Source organism: Vulpes vulpes, chromosome 9 (genome assembly GCF_048418805.1).
Source record: "Vulpes vulpes isolate BD-2025 chromosome 9, VulVul3, whole genome shotgun sequence".
NCBI classification, from domain to species: Eukaryota; Metazoa; Chordata; class Mammalia; order Carnivora; family Canidae; genus Vulpes; species Vulpes vulpes.
Window position 1 is genome coordinate 12,569,953 of NC_132788.1, and position 17,447 is coordinate 12,587,399.

Below are 17,447 nucleotides of genomic sequence, written 5' to 3' on the forward strand. Positions count from 1 at the left end.
ATGAGTTTTAGTATTTATCTTAAATGTACTTCTCAGGTTCTGGTTTCTGAATTTTGATAAAAATAGTATATTGTCTTTAGGCATGGAAGTCTTACTGATAGAAGAACAAATCAAATGGAAGATGGCCAGAACCCAGAACTCAGTCCGGAATAGGGAAGATAGTCCAGAGAGTATCAAAACTGAAAAGGAATCAAAAATTGAAAAGTCTTCAGTTATTATAGGAAAGGGTAGCAGCAAAGAATCAGAAGGTAGAGTTATAGAAATGTAAGAAGAAAATAAACCCATGGATTATATTAATTAATTTTTATAGTGTTATTCTTTGATATTTTTAAAGTTATATATGATACTAGATGGCAAGAGGTTGGTGGTCAGCCTGCCTTTCCTGGACACAAGGTTTCCTGATAGAGTAGCCATAGTGGATGCTCAATAAACATTTGTTAGGTGGAAAAAGGAAGAGAGGTAGGAATAAAAGGATGAGAAAGAATGACGGAGATAGGAAGGAATGGGGGAATAAGGCAAGAAGGAACACACAAAACTGAAGAGTGATTTCTCTGTTGAGTTTGACAATTAACACAGTTGAATTACCTTGTTAGGTAAAGTAGATCTGAAGATTTTCGCAAACAATGTAGAAGAATGATCTTTCTTCTTGTAATCTATAAGTAGTAGGGATGGATGGACATTTGAGGAGAAGCTTAGGGATTTGTCCTTAGAAAACTTACAACACTTTCAAGCAGTTTCCATTCACATTTCTAAAAGAAGAAGATTGGGGGGATCCCTGGGTGCTCAGTGGTTTAGCGCCTGCCTTTGGCCCATGTCCCGGGATCAACTCCCTCGTCAGGCTCCTGGCATGGAGCCTGCTTCTCCCTCCTCCTGTGTCTCTGCCATTCTCTCTCTCTCTCTCTCTCTCTCTCTCTGATAAATAAATAAATAAATCTTAAAAAAGAAGAAGAAGAAGAAGAAGATTGGTTGGAATCATTTATCCATGTGGCCATACATTTATAAAGTTGAAGGTATTCAGAGACTCCCTAATCCAATGTCTTAATTGAAAATGCAGCTGTATTGAGAGATTCTCTGCTGGCATTTCCAACATAACTCTTTTAAATCCAAACTGTAAAATATCTCTCTATTAGAATGATCAGAACTAACATTTACTTAATGCTGATCATATGTGCAGACACCTGTTCTAATTTGTTTTCCTCTTTCTCTCTCTCTCTCATGCACACACACAAATAAAGACATTTAATACTCACAAGAACCCAAAACACAGCCCAATTGTACAGGGGAAGAAACTAAAGAATGAAAAGATGCAGTAACCTGCTCGGTAGACCCAGAATTCCAAGTTCAGGCCAAATCGCTCCAGACATCGTGTCTACCCTGCTCCATTGCACTTGCTGCTTATATTTTACCTATTTATGTTCATGTTTGTTTCTGCCTCTAAAATGGTGGTTTTTAAATGGGAGATTCTTAGCAAGTCTGGAGACATTTTTTTTTTTTTTTTGGTGGCCATGACTTGAGGATGCTACTGTCAACTAGTGTGGAGAATTCACAGATTCTGCCAAACATCCAAAAATGAATGAGGGAGTTCCTCATAACAAGGAACTATTCAGCCACAAGCATAAATAATGCCAAGGTTGGGAGACACTAGAATATGACACACTAAAGGGCAAGAAGAATGGTGCCTTTCTATATTTGTGTCATATCTGGAACAGACTTGGGTGAAAATAAATGTCTATGGTTGGAAGAAATAACTTACCAAATTTGTTAAAGGGAAGGAGTTAATTATAATTATTATTAATAATCAATAAGACACCAGTCAGCTCTAATCAATTAATTGATACCTCCATCCTGAAAATATATATGTTTAGGGATATATATATATTTATATATATATACACATATATATATATATGGATTAGCAAATATATGCACTGCCTTTTTCTGTCCCTTAACTGCATAATTCTATAGTGTGAAATTTACCCTTGCTAGAAAACAAATCCAGATATATAAGGGGTAGATTACAACACAACTGTGTTTGGATATTTTTGGGAAAAAAAGGTAAGTAACATACTAAACATGGTAGAGTTTTACAAATATGATGAATAGATGGAAATGCAATATTTGTGCCCTTTAAGATCCATTGCAAGGGAAATACACATTTATAAAATTCTACAATGAGGGAATTTTATAACTAACAATTGGGGCCAATAGCACATCATATCATAAGAAGGAGATAAAATCTTACACTCATAACTATTGGGTATGTGCTCTTGTAAAATCCTTTGTGCTTGTGAAACAAAAGACACAAGCTCTGATTCCTTAGAGTACCCCAGTCTGAAGGTCAGGTTTCTTGGTGTTGAACCAATCAACACAGAATCCTCACTAACTCAGAGAGAATAGCATCTTCTCTCTCCTTTGCTTTCACTGTCTACTAGTAAGATGCCCTGCTTGCTCTCTCCATGGGAATGCTAAAATAAAAGTGCTACACAAAGAGTGATCGCTTCAAACAGATATCATCTCTTTCATGGACTTTCAGAAAACAGGCCGCCAAGATACACTTGTGAACTAGCTCCCTGAGGGACAGAAGTAGATGTTCTGACAATGCTAGTAAGGTACCACTTGATTTAACAGGAGTCGGGGACTCTCGGAAGCCTTTAGCACCCTGCCAGGATGCTTCTTGCTACTGAGGAGTCTCTCTGGTTCAGAACCTCTTTCTTTGTTAAATTTAACAACAGTCTTACCTCACAGACTCCCTTCACCTGTTCCATCTTCATAGGATTTTTGAATAGGATTTTTCCTGTTTTCCTGGAATCGGGATCTAGGGCTCAAAGTTGGGGGCAAAGTGAGTCACAGAGAGTCAGAGTCTGCAAAAACGGGAAACACCCAACCTATTACAATCAGATCCTCACCCAGCCTCAGTGAGCATAAGCCAACCACTAGCAGGGAGAAGGTTTCTCTGAAATAACAAAAAAAAGTAATGAAACATATTATCAGGAACTGAAGGGTTTGGGATTCTCATATACTAAGCTAAGATAATAAGACGATATGTTATCTTTTGTCTTAGAAATTCTGAAAATGCCCCAAAGTAGTCTCCTCTGATCATTGTGGACTAAACAGCCCTTGAAAGGACCTCAAGAGGCTATCATAGAATTCACCTGGATACCTTTGCAATTAACCCTAAATAAAACTATGGAAGCATCTCCATAATGACCTGTAGTTCTGGGGAAGAGTTTCACCTTTATCTGTCCCTGAAAACACAGGTTTGAATCCCAAGCCCACTTAGTTAGCTTTTCTTTCAAATGCCCCACTGTGACATTTTCATAGGAGCATACCATTCTGAGAGTTCCCTTTATTACACTCCATTGTATTCAGGTCTAACAATATGATTTCTTTTTATTTTCTGAAATCTGTGGTTTTTTCTTGAAACAGTATTTTTATAAGAACTGTTAGTATTTCTAGTTAGAGAGGAGGACAACAAAAACCAAAGGACCACATTGCAGGTATGTAAGGAAACAATATGTTTTACATGTGTCTGATATAATTATTTTTATGATAATGCTTTTAACTGGTGATGGCGGTTTCATATCAACGATTTACAAGATCTGTTGCCTTTAAGTATAATCTGTCTCATAACCAGAATAAATCCCAAATAATTGTGCAGCTCACCATCATTACTGCCGCAGTTGTACTGCCCCTAGCTCACTGTCCCAGCTTCCCTACTCCACCATCACGTAGTAAGGCCACTTCAATAGTCTTAATACACTACTTTCACACTTTCTCTAGTCAATTCATTCCCCATGTGGCAGCCATGTTGTTCTGATCACTCATGGTTCTTGTGTGAAACCCTTCAAAGACCTTGACCTTTTTCTAAGAAAAAAATCCAAATTTAAAAATACAACTTGCAATGTGTTTCAAGACTTGCCCCTTCCCCAGCCTCATATTTCACCCTCCACATACCTACATACTTGGCTCAGCCCTACTGGTCATCTTTTGATTCTTTCGGTTCTCCAAAAGACTGCTGCATATACTCTGTTTTCTGTGTAGACTACTCTTCTCTCTGGTTTTTGGCTTATTCACATTTACCTTTCATATTGTAACTTACATGCAACTTCTTCCAAAAGTTCTCCCTTGACCAATCCACCTCAACTATCGGTACTATATTATTCTCTTTCCAAAATGCCCTGAATTTCCCTTTAATAGCCCTTCTAATTACAAATTGAAAAAATTAAAAGCCATTTAAAAATTGTAAGATTCAAATTCTCCTGCTAGAGTTATTATCCTGAGTGCATTTGGTGCACTATAAATGCATAATACATCTTTTTTAAGTATGTGGGAAAAATGATCAAATAAATAAATTTGTGATATAACTTGTTCCTTTAATACTGAAATGGAATAAGCACATTCTAGTGCCAGCAGTATAGTAAAAAGTATAATCTTTTAAATGATTTTCAATTGCCAGGCATTCTAGTCTTTCACCTTTAAATAGACATGTATAAACATGAATTACAAGCTATCAAAGCACTCATAAAATGATAATTCCAATCAGTTAGGTGACTTGTCTGCACAACCCTGACTCACTTATATTTGAGACCTTGGTGACCCTTTAGATGAAAAGGAATAGAATATAGTGGAGGAAGTATCTGATGCTCCAGTGGGGTCATACAGGATCTGAATGAGACTGGTTGGTATCTGATGCTGGAGAAAAGTGGAGGCTGAGTAGATCTGACTGGACACATAGACACAAGAGGTGGATTTAGCCAGACACTAGATGGAAGCCTAAGAATTAATCATAAATATTGTGACACAGAATGCCAATGTTGAGTAAACAAAGGCAAAAGCCTAGACAGCATTCAGCAGGTCTGCTGGAACAGCATTTACTAGGATAAAGTAAAAGGAACAGGACCATTAGCAGGAGGGTGGGTCCTGTGTTGCAAACTTGCAGTTAGCAGATCTAGCATTAGACTCTAAAAGAAGAACATTAAACTTTGGCCCATGAAGTTTGTAAGCACTAGCTTCCCTCTGATATGATCAGAGGTTGGAAGCAACATCAGCGTCATGTGGCAGATTTTTGGTTCCTGCCTAATTCCACAGGCTCAGCCTGTGTGGTTGCAGCAATCCCAGTTCCTACTGTGGTGTAATCAGTGGACTAGACACAAGCCTTGTGGATATAATTCACGTGAACTAGTGGATGTTTAACCTAATCCACCACCTCAAAAACTCTTCCTAAATTGAGTGTCTTTAACAATTGACCATGGGTATAACCATGATCACTTTGTGAGTGGCTAATCTGCAAAGAGTCAGTCTTGGACAAGTTACTCAACTCTTGTTCATCAGTAGCCATGCATTTCCTCTTCTTTTTGGACACACAATCAGATGTTCTCATGAGGTCATTTGTGGCCATGTTACTGAGTTTTGGCCTAGAATATTGACAGAAGTGTCATACATCATTGCTAGGACTGATTTCTACAAACTCTTGGCTGTTCTTCCACCTTTCCTCATTGTCTGTTAACTGTATGGGATCTAGTGGAAAATACTAAAGGCCTAAAAGGTAAAGGAGCCATATAATTGAAGGATCCTGGTCTTGGAAAGACTGTACAAAACTAAGTCTAATACCCGTTGCTAATACCCGTTGGACTTGATATGAGCAAGAAAAAAACAGGGATTTATTAAACCATTGGTATTTAGGGAGGGGTATATTGCAGCAGCTAATGTTATATAACCTGATGAATAAATATATAAAATAAGAACTACATCATCAGAAAGGAGTAGAGAGCTAAGTTAGAACATGAAACACATGAAAGATCGAAGCCCACTTTTTGCAGATGAACAGATTCTATGGGACAAAAACACTGTTAGTGTTGTTCAAACATCTGTATCTCACACTTCCTTCTTATCCCTCCAAGGCAGAGAAGAAATCTTATTGAGTTTTGCAGCCTCAGCACTTCACAGGAGAAGTTTCAGCAATTTAAGTTGAGAGTACTCACTCAGGAGCATTTGCAAGTATCAGTGTCGACTGGTTTTGGAATGGGTAAGATACTAAGTGAGGTAACTGGGAGAGAAAAGAGAAAAGAGAAAGATGTTTCTATGTGAAAAATTAAAATAGAATGATATAATTGACATTAACTAGATGGTTCCTCTGTAATGGGGTTAGAAGTCAGGGAAGGCGTCAAACAGAAGGCGATTTTTAATTTGACACCTGAGTAAACAAAAGGAGCCAAAAGTCCTGAGAAGAATATTTTTAGTGGAGGCAGCAATATTGCAAAGGTTCTAAGGCAGAGACAAACTTGGCAAGTTTTTGTTTACTCAAAAACCATCTAGTTAACATCAATTATATCATTCTATTTTAATTTTTCACATAGAATTTACCACTTTGTGTGTGTATGTGTGTGTTTATTGTTTCCTGTCACCTAAAATGTAAGCTCCATTAGTGTTAGGAGCTTTCCTATCTTTTCCTTTCAGTATTCCTGGTGTCTAGAATATTGCCTGGTGATAATAAATATTTGTTGAATAAATATGTGAAACTATGTCAGGGAACTTTGCTCCTGCTCAGCTGACAGTGGAGATCTAACATCAGGCTGAAGAATCTGGACTTTATCCTGTAGGTGATGGGGGTTCAAAAGAGTTGTAATCCAGAGAGTGACATGATAAGAGCTGCATTTTAAAAATGTACTCTGGGAGCCGAATGGAAGATAGATTGCAGAAAGCAGAGCTGGAGGCATGGTAATCAGTTAAAAGATGATAATAATAGCCCAGACAAAAGATTAAACAATGAGAATATCAGTGAGAAAGGAAGTGGAACATAATGCGAGTGGCTGAGGAAAGAAAAACAATAGCCTCCTCAGGACTCACCGGGTGTGGTGAACAGCATATAGGAAAGAAGGGAAAATGAAGCCCAGGCTTTTACTTGGATAATTATGGATGTAGGTGTGCTGGATGGGGAACAAGTCTGAGAGAACAAAATAATGGATTCAACTCAAACAGTCTGAGTAAAAGTGCTAGCAGGACATGTAGTTTGAGGTGGGAAAAGGCAGTTAAAGATGTGAAGTTGAAACTGAGAAAATAGATAAGAACTGAAGGTAAAAATTTGTGAGTCATCTGCCTGGAGGTGGTAATGAAGTACTGGGCAGGGATGAGGTCAGCCAGGAAGAATAAAAATCTTGACTTGAGAGCAGCATGTCAGAATCGCTCGAGGTGCTTCTTCAAGTTAGACACAATCTCCTTCCTCCAATTTAGCTTTAGAAATGTAATTTTACTGCGGCATATTGGGGTCCTCAGTGTGCTGGGCTTGAAAGTGCTTGAGAATCACTGGTTTGGGAATGATACATGATGACCAGCCAAAGAACCCTAGAAATGAAAATGATTTTAAGAGTTGGCGCACAAACAGGGACTTAGGAAAGAGATCAAGACATATCACTGCAAGATGTAGGAGAATAAATAGAAGCAAAATGAAAAAAGACAAAGAAATGTCCCTGAAACTGTGGGTCTTGAAGAGTTCATGAAGCAAGAGTGGTCAACAGCACAGATACCAGTAAGTCAAGCAACATCAACACTTGGGAGTCACTATTGAAATTGACAATTGGCTCATTTATGATCTTGGTGAGACTAATTAGATTTTATGGTGAATTTATCAGAGAATAGAAAGTAAAGAACTAGGAAAAAAATGAATTATGCTTTGTAACTCTTACAAGAAGCTTGGGCTGTGAAACATGTGGATGGCAAGGCAGAGAAGATCCAAGCATGATAAAAAGTAGTTTGAATGACTTATCAGAAAGAGAAAATAAGAAAACAGTCCCATCTGCAATTGCATCAAAAGTAATAGAATACCTGGGAATTTTAACCAAGGAAGTGAAGTATCTGTACACTGAAAACTCTAAGACACTGACACAAATAAATAGAGAGATATTCTGTGCTAATGAATTGGAAGAATTGAAATTGTTGAAATTGTCCACACTACCCGAGGCAATCTACCGATTCAATGCAATCTTTATCAAATTTGCAATGGCATATTTTCACAGAAATAGAACAGTCTTAAAACTTGCACGGAACAATGAAAGACCTCAAATAGCCAAAGCAATCATGAAAAAGAAAAAGCTGGAGGTATCACACTCTGATTTCAAACTATATTACAAAACTATGGTACTCAAAACACTATAGTATTGGCATAAAAACAGATGCATAAACCATGTCATCATGGGTTTATTTCTGGGATCTCTATTCTATTCCATTGATCTATGTGTCTAATTTTGTGCCAGTAATGCACTGTTTTGATTAGATCTTTGTAGTATATCTTGATATCTGAGATTGTGATACCTTAAGATTTGTCCTTCTTGTTCAAGATTATATATACATATACATATGTACATATAATATATATATATATAAAATGAAATATTACTCAGCCATAAGAAGAATGAAATCTTGCCATTTGCAACAACATGGGTGGATCTCGATGGTATAATGCTAAGTGAAGTAAGTCAGAGAAAGACAAATACCATATGATTTCACTTATATATGGAATTTACGAAACAAAACAAACAAAAAAAGAGGGAAACCAAAAAACAGACTCTTAACTGTAAAGTACAAACAGGTGGTTGCCCAGAGGGGAGGTAGTGGGGGGACGGGTGAAATAGATGAAGCAGATCAGGGGTATACTTACCGTGATGAGCACCGAGTAATACATGGAATTGTGGAATCAGTATATTGTACACCTGAAACTAATATAATACCATATGTTAACTATATATTAACTAACAAAATAAATAATAGAAGCACTAAAATGGAAAAAAGATAATTCAGGTTGAGGTATGCTGAAATCATGATTCAAAAGTACTTTGCAGGTGGATATCCAAGGAAATATGTAGAAGGAACTCAATAAAAAGATCTGGGATAGTTATGTATATTTTGGAGATTCCTTGGTAAATCATCCTCTAATAAATCATATTTTTAGGTAAGAGGCATCTAGAGTGAACAGACAAGCAGATATTGGATCTCAAATAAGGAAAATTTATTTGAAAAGCAGTCAAAGGAGGAGGCATCTATAGAGAAGACTGGAGTGCTATAATCAGGGAAGTAGGAAGGAAATTAGGAGAGAGAAGAATTTAAAAAATTCAGATCCAGTGTAACTGACAGAATTGGTGATCAATGAGTATTAAGTTCAGCTGACTCAGTAACAAAAAGAGTGACAGAAAAGGACCATAAAGACCAAGAAATGAAGTCAGATATGAATTCAGGAATGTCTGTTTAGCACCTTGGTGATCATTGGTATCTTTTTGGTCAATTTTTTAAGCTTGTGGTCCAAATGGAAAATGATTTCAATTGGTTAAACATCAAAAGGATTGTGGGGAAATTTTAATATAAAACACATTGAATAATCTTTATAGACATTTTCTAAAACCTTGTGCTTTTCTTACTCCTGAACTCTTCTAATAAACTCATTGGTAAAATATCCAGGGTTTATTTGATAATTCATGATAATAAGAATTTTATACCATTTACATTTCTCCCATGACTATTTCATAAGTAGATTAGTGGAATGTGAAATAAGCTCCCAATGCAAGTCTACTGTGATGGATCCAGGTAGGTGTGCCTTATCAGACGCTGAGCATGGACGGCCATTTCGAAGTCATTCTTGAATTTACTTCTTCAAATAACAATTTAATAAAAATATTAAATAAGATAATATTTTTTGAGGACTTACTTTTTGCTAGGCACCGTAGCCGTATTTGAGATAGGTCCTTTCATTTAAGTCTCACATCACTTAGCCAGTGAGCACTAATACCATTCTTGTATTAGAAATGATGAAAGGTAGGTACAGAAAGGTAGTCTGCCCACCATGTGGTATGTGGCAAATGTAATAAATGCATGAATAACAACTGTGTTCAGTGGGTGGCCCCATGTTTGGAAGTGGGTAAGGAGCAAGCCTAAGTGAAACAGTCAAGCACCACCTCTAAGATCCTCTTACTTTTATCTCTTTTTTCAGTCCTGTCCAATATATAACACTTTAGAACTTTCTTCATGAAAAATAGGAATTGGCAATAGACAATAGCATTTACAACTTTCCTAAGAGTTCTAAATGAAGTTAGAATCAGTAAATTCTAATAGTAAATTTTGCTTGCCTTCTATTTCTTTTCTCTTCTGACCAGAAAACCTCAACTTTCCTTTGGAGAGCCATTCTTCCCATTTCTTTGTGTCAGCTGTTAGCTGGGGTACAAATATTGACTAGGGTAGAATATGTCCCTCAGATTTATCTGATCCAATCTCCAAATCTCCCTTAGTCACATTAAGTATTTAATATTTCCCAAGTTGTTCTAATCATAGTGAATTTATATTTTTGTGCTATAGCAACTGGGAATAGATGCTCTTACTCTGTTAGAACAGACACAACCTAAACCAAACCTTATCCCAATTAGCATTATTTTTAGCCTTAAGTTTTTTAATTACCTAAGCCAATAATTTTTTTCAGTTTGAGTTTATTTTCTTGCAATTAATGAAATGATGAATAAATATTTTATATCTCCTATATATATATATATATATACATACATATATATATATATATATATATATATATATATATATATATATAATATAACACTACAGTGAAGTTCTTGAAATTCCAACAGCATGTATTTGGGAAATTTAGCAGGAACTTTTTTATTAGGTCTTTTTCGAGGGAGAAATTAGTTGAAAGAATAAACTTCTCTGGAGTTCAGGTTTAGGTATATATTAAATTACTGTGTGTGTCATATCAGACTTTGGTTATATTCTGACCAAATTACTTACCAGTATGTCAGTGCATGGGATTGATGATGCCATGTCAGGGGTTTGCTTTACCATGCTCAAGGGTATATTTCATAGTTTTGTCCATTTTGAAAAGAAACATATTATTTGTCAGACAGCAACTAAATAAAAGAATTAAGAATCTCTATTTATTGTGCCAAAGAACTATAAAAGTAATCATTGCTAGAGGAATAGACAGGTGATATTTCAAGATTTGACCTTTGGCAATCATGCTTAATTACAACTTAATGGCCCATAGTCCATTGGTGGAATTGTTCCAGAAACCAGACATAATCTTGAACTTTTCTTGTGAAGGACCAGATAATAAATATGTGAAGCTTTGTGGGCCTTAAAGCCTCTATTGTCACTATACAACTGTACCTTGGTGGCATGAATGCAGCCATAGACAATATAGAAATACCAATATGTAAGTGATAAGCAAAGAAAATATGTAAATATAGACGGTACGAAAATGAGTGTGCATGGCTGTGTTCCATAAAAACCTTATTTATAGACACTGGAAACTTAATTTCATGTATTTCTCACATTTCATGAAATGCTATTTTTCTTTTTTTAACCACTTAAAAACAGAAAATATTAGCTCACACACAAAAACAGTTTGGCCTACAGACTATATCTTATTTATTTGTTTGTTTTTAATTTCAGTACAAGACAATGAGAAAGAAGTACAAATTGATGGACTTTATAAATTAGAAGGAATATTGAGTATTGTTGTTAGACAAATAATAACAGAATCAGCTTACATGACAGATACCAAGAATTCTCAGTGGTTTTTCAATGTTTTAGAACTGTGGCACAGAAGAGAATTAACTTAAATATTGAAAGATGTACTGAAAAATGGACAAAAATAGAGAAAATGTCAAGAGTATGTGAATTATTATTTTGAGTTAAACATTTGAGAAAGGCACTGTGAATGTTTTTCTTATGTGAGTTCAAAAATAAAATATTCTTTTGATAGAGGTTTGGTCAAGTGGCAAGAGAATAATTTATTGGTGACAGCTACTTCTGTTCTGATATTAAGAAAATATGGATTAGTGGCACGTTTTGAAAAGTATAATCTGCCTTAAACAGGATCACTGGGAATACTCTTAACAGCAGAATTTCCCAAATGGTCTTTCTTCTCCCAGTTTTCAGGGATAGAGAAAGGGCTGTATTATAAACTTTAACTTCTAAAGCAAAATCCAGTGTTAAACAAGGAAAGAATTCAAATTTCAAAAGCTGTGCTGGTTAAAAAAAGGAACGCAAGGAAACAAACCGCTTTTAAAACTGACAAACAAGCATCTTCTCTTGTTAAATTTACCTTTCGATTTAAAAACAGAAAATGCCAGGCAAAGCCCAACTGAATATCCAATCAAAGAAGTTATTGTCTCAGAAGCTGGGAAGCTCACATTCTTGAAATTCTTCTCTAGATACACAAGACCCTTGAGACATCATTTTGCTGCCTCCTAACTATCCTGTATTTGAAATCAAACCCAGAGATATCTTTCAAGCACACCCCTAGAATATTTATATATAACCAGATAATATTCCCAGATTTATGTGCTGTACAATCATACAGATATGATTGGGAATAGGTTTTTATTCACACTAATATTTGAAATGAGCAGAAATGAACCTCCAGATTTTCTTTATTTTTTAAATTTTTATGTATTGATTCATGGAGACACAGACAGGGAGAGAGACATAGGCAGAGGGAGAAGCAGGCTCCCTGTGCAGGACCAATCCCAGGACCCCGGGATCATGCCCAATGCTCAACCACTGAGCCACCCAGGTGTCCCAAATCTCCAGATTTTCTAAGGCCAGAAATTGCCTACAGTCTCCAAAAAGAAGAAATCAAGAACAATATGATTTATTGTTTACTTTAGGAGAGGATTGAAAAATTCTGTAGATACTGAAAGGCCAAGCACATTAAAAAGGGTCATATCTTAAAAAAATGTTCAAGTGAAAAAGTGAAAAACAATTGGTTTATAGAATGGCATTCACATATAAGGTATCTGTGGAATATATTCAAAGGCAATTTCATTATGTAGCTAATAGATGTATAGCTCAGGGGTATATAATTTCCTGGAGGTCCTCAGCTCATTGATAAGCACAGATTATAAAGATGTCAAATTATGTAAAAAATAGACGATGGTAATGATCAGCCAAATAATGGTATTACAAAAGGGCAAATAGAAATTTGGAGGACAGAATCAATGTGGGTTTGTAGTTAAATAAGACATTGCGAAGCAATGTATGCAGGCAGTCCGGCTGGCGGGGGGGGGGGGGGGGGGTGTACAGTGTATTGGAGGGGAATGAAAAGCCTTTCCAGGCAAGCACAAAGCTGGGAAGCAAGACCTGACAGGGGGTCTGAGATGTTATGCTGAAAGGGCAGTCTTCTGAAGCACAAGCACACCTCCACTACATTTTGCATCCCCAGGGCCATTTTTTTCTCTGCCCGGGCTGTGTCTTGAGCTATGAGATGATGAAGCTACTATGGAATTCTACAGAATCTTAAGTCACCAGTCAGAATCTTGATTTAGAAATTAGAATGTCCAGATGTGTTTAATATGCACAACTCCAGACTTGATTTAAAATTAACTTTTCCCACCTCCCCCAGTGGGGAACTGCTGCAGACTGGAAGTCAAGAGAGTATGTGTGTAGCCGGATGGGCTTTCTCTCCCTCCATCATCAAGGTTGGGTAGGAACCACGTAGGGGATAAGAGGAGGCGGGTCTCACCTGACTCTTGTGGTTGCAAGATGGTTCTGTGCTCTCTGGGTCTGGCAGGTGTTTCAAGTTGCCTCTTCCCTTGGAAGCATCTACCTGGGTTATTTGAAGGCTCGCATAGGAAACCGGTGACTCTCCTGCACAGACGCAAGCCACCACTTCCACCACTTTCACCCGGTCACTGTCTATTCTCATAGACTTCCTCAGTTTGGTCTCGTCACTCCAGTCGTTCATGGTGCAGGGACACTCATTTCTAGGGAGTCCCCAGTAACTCAGAGGTTTCAAGGAAATAAATCTCATCGTGAGCCTCTGTCTCCCTGGCCCAGTTTTCTACAGCCCAAAAAGGGGCCTCAGGAAGTCTTAGGTCTATGTGATGCCTCCACACTTAAGTAAATTACGTATTTGGAATGTGTCCTGATATCTGACATATTTTTTTTTAAGATTTATTTTAGAGAGAGTGAGAGACAATGGTGGGGAGAGGGGCAGAGGAAGAAGGAGCCCAAGCCAACTCCCTGCTGAGCCCAGAGCCTGAAGCAAGACTTAGTCTCAGGACCCTGAGATCCTGACCTGAGCAGAAAACCAAGAGGCAGAGGTTTAACTCAGGAGCCCCTCTGACATATTTAAAAGCACATCTTATTTTAAATGACATTGGTTTTAGATTCCAGTGCTGCATCTACACCTTTGAAAGTGGGAAAAGCAATTCTTGCAAGTTGCCTGCGTTCATCATAGTGATTTTTTTTTAAGGATTTTATTTATTTATTCATGAGAGACATACACACAGAGAGAGAGAGGGGGGGGGGGGCAGAGGGAGAAGCAGGCTCCATGCAGGGAGCCCTATGTGGGACTCGATCCTGGGTCTCCAGGATCACACCTGGGCTGAAGGCAGGTGCTAAACCACTGAGCCACCCGGGCTGCCCCATCATAGTGATCTGAATAGGTCTATGCTTGTGTGTTGAGATCACACACACACACACACACAAATCCTGAAGGAACACTGTTAGGGACTTTGCCTATTGATTGATTCAACCCTAATAGGGAAAAAGTTCTCAAGGGTTTTTTTGTGCTATGGATTCTGTAGTATGGTGAAGCGTATAGAACCCTCTCAAAAAAAAAAAAAAAGTTTTTAAATACCCAAAATAAAATAAAAGGAATCCAGAGGAATTGGTAATTTTGTAAAATTGATTAATTTTACTGAAATTCAGTTATCAAATGATTAAAAAGTGATACAATAAGGTATACATTTCTTTTTTTACATAATATGAACTAGTGGCAGGTGCAAGAGTATTATAGTTTTCAAATAGTGGTGGGTATAAACCATGTTTCTTAAGATTTCTACAGCTGAAATGTGGTATTTGTTATTTCTGCTGGTGACACAGTCAGAGGTATTTTGAATATGGCTCTAACCCGTCTCATCAATTCCTAGTTAAGGAAGGCGCTAAATTTCAGTTAAAGAATAGGGAAAATGAAGGTTTCTGAAGGCCACCCCGATCAAAAGCAATCCGTTTGCATATTGTCACTGCCCGTTTCAGTGAAACTCGGCCAGTTGCTCTATGGAGGTGGTTTAGTCCATGGAGTTCAATGAAAGATTTACCCTTTTCTTGAATCACTTCTCCTATTCATTCCACCCACCCCTGCTTCTTCTCCGGGGGATGGTCACAGGCTGTTTACACTGCTCAGCTGGGCCTGGCTTCCTCCACCAGCGAGGCATGGTCCCTAGCCACTGAAAAATATTGCCATTTCACAGGAATTTACTTTTTCTTAGAATTTTCCTGCATATTGGGGCATCATCCACACTGTTGAAGCAGCAGGAAGGGACTGTCAGGATCAACAGTTTTCCTTTTGCTTAATAAGATGATGATGGCATCACAAATAAAACGCCTCCCTTCCCTCTGGAAGTGCTGGCTTCCTGATGGGATTTCTACTTTGCCTCTTCAGCAGTGTGAAATGACCCAGGGAAAGACTTAATAAGTAGATGTCAGCCCCAGAGTAAGCAGGAAAAAAATGATAAATGGACCACTGGACAACCCTATCACGACACAGTTTGGCCATGCACTTTGCATTCGATTCTATGGTTTTTCCGTGTTAAATACGGTCAGGGATTCCCACGTAGTTTCAGCCTGAAGCTATTACTCCTCGTAATTGAGACTGAGGAAAGGTCGTGGTATTTTTACAGCTTAGCTGTGACATGCAATATATCACTTTGCTTCTGTCAAAGAAAATATTATACACTTCACTGGCAAAAGGTTTAATCCTGAGTTTTTCCAGTCCACGCCGTGTGCAACGTATCTGCTTGGGTTTACCAATAAATTTCACATTTAAAAATGTTCTAGAAAATTGCCTGGCGCTAGAATAAGATCATTCAGGTATAAAGCAAATGTTTCAGGATCATTAGGAAATTAATTATATAAAGTGATTGACACGTCGCTACGGGAGCAGGAGTGTTACCTACACGTCTGCTTGTTTGAACACAACTCCGCAGATCCTTTGTGAAAAACTGCTTGATTTTTACTAAAATAGGAAAAGTCACTTAGAATGAAAACCAACTGTTTAGGAAATTGCGCTTTTGGGGGATTTCACCTCTATGGTGGTTATTTTCTTTCCCTTAGCTATGCGTAAAGTATTGATAGTTGCTGAACTTTTAGGTAAGAGCTGGTACTTCAGTGCTGGGGAAATTTTTTTTTTTTTAATTAGCAAAATGTTTTAGTTTTTTTTTTTTTTGGAACAATGAAGAAAATCTGGAGTAAAGCTAGGTTTTTATGATTAAAAAATGACAGATATTAAAACCCAGGAAATCTGTTCAAAGAGGTATTAAAAGGAAAATTCACTTCGTAAAATTCTATATAAGTTAATCTAACCATATAGAAAAACAGAAAATAATGACCTTAACCTGTAACCTAAGAATCTTTTCCAAATCTTTCCAAATGACAAGAAAAATGACAAGAGAAATAAGGATCGAAGTAAAAATGAATATATTTTACAAAAGGGAAATATCGGATCTAATAAATCCTAGAATTATTTATTTATGAAAATTTAAGGTATTTGTCCAAACTTGGACAAATACCTTAAATTTTCATTTGGACAAATACCTTAAATTTTCATTAAAAAAAATCAGTTAGAAGTTAAGAAAATAACGTATATAGCCAGACATAGAATGTGAAACAGGAGCATCTAGGACCTGTTACAACAGTGACCTTGGCTAGGCTGCTGGCTGTGTTCTAGAATCAATTCTAGACAAACTATAGAAGCACATGGAAGGTATGCATAAGGGAAAGCAACAGAAATTGAGAAAAAAAAAAATGTTGAGAGTGAAGATCACCAAGAAGCAGTGCTTATGTGGGGAGGGTCTTGATACTTTTGTGTCAGGGCACAGGGCAGAGAGAATAGGTTGGAGGAAAGCTTCTCAGTTCTGCTTTGACTTTTGGATGCATTACCTTATCAGGAGGTTATCTGTCCCATTGCTCAGAGAGATGTTGGGTTAGTGTAGGCCCCCGGTGCCGTGAATTAGTAGGATTGTAGGGGGAGGAGGAGCAGTTGAGCGTCTGCCTTGAACTTAGGTCATGATCCTGGAGTCCTGGGATCGAGTCCCACATCGGGCGCCCTGCTCAGTGGGGTGTCTGCTTCTCCCTCTGCTCCTGCCCCTCACTCTGTTCTCTTTCTATTTCTCTCAAATAAATAAATTAATGTTTGGCTTACCGCTGCCCCTGGACATTCCCTCTGCAGTTCTCTTCCTCTGAACCCCTAGGCCAGATTTATAAACTAAATAAGAGGCCTTTTCCCAAACTTTCTTTCTTCTTATTTAAAATAGTCTAAAGCTGGACGTACCTGGATGGCTTAGTCGGTTAAGCATGGGCCTTCCACTCAGATCATGAACCTGGGTTCCTGAGATAGAGCCCCAGGTCAGGCTCCCTATTCTGTTTCTCCCTCTCCTTCTGCCCTTCCCCTG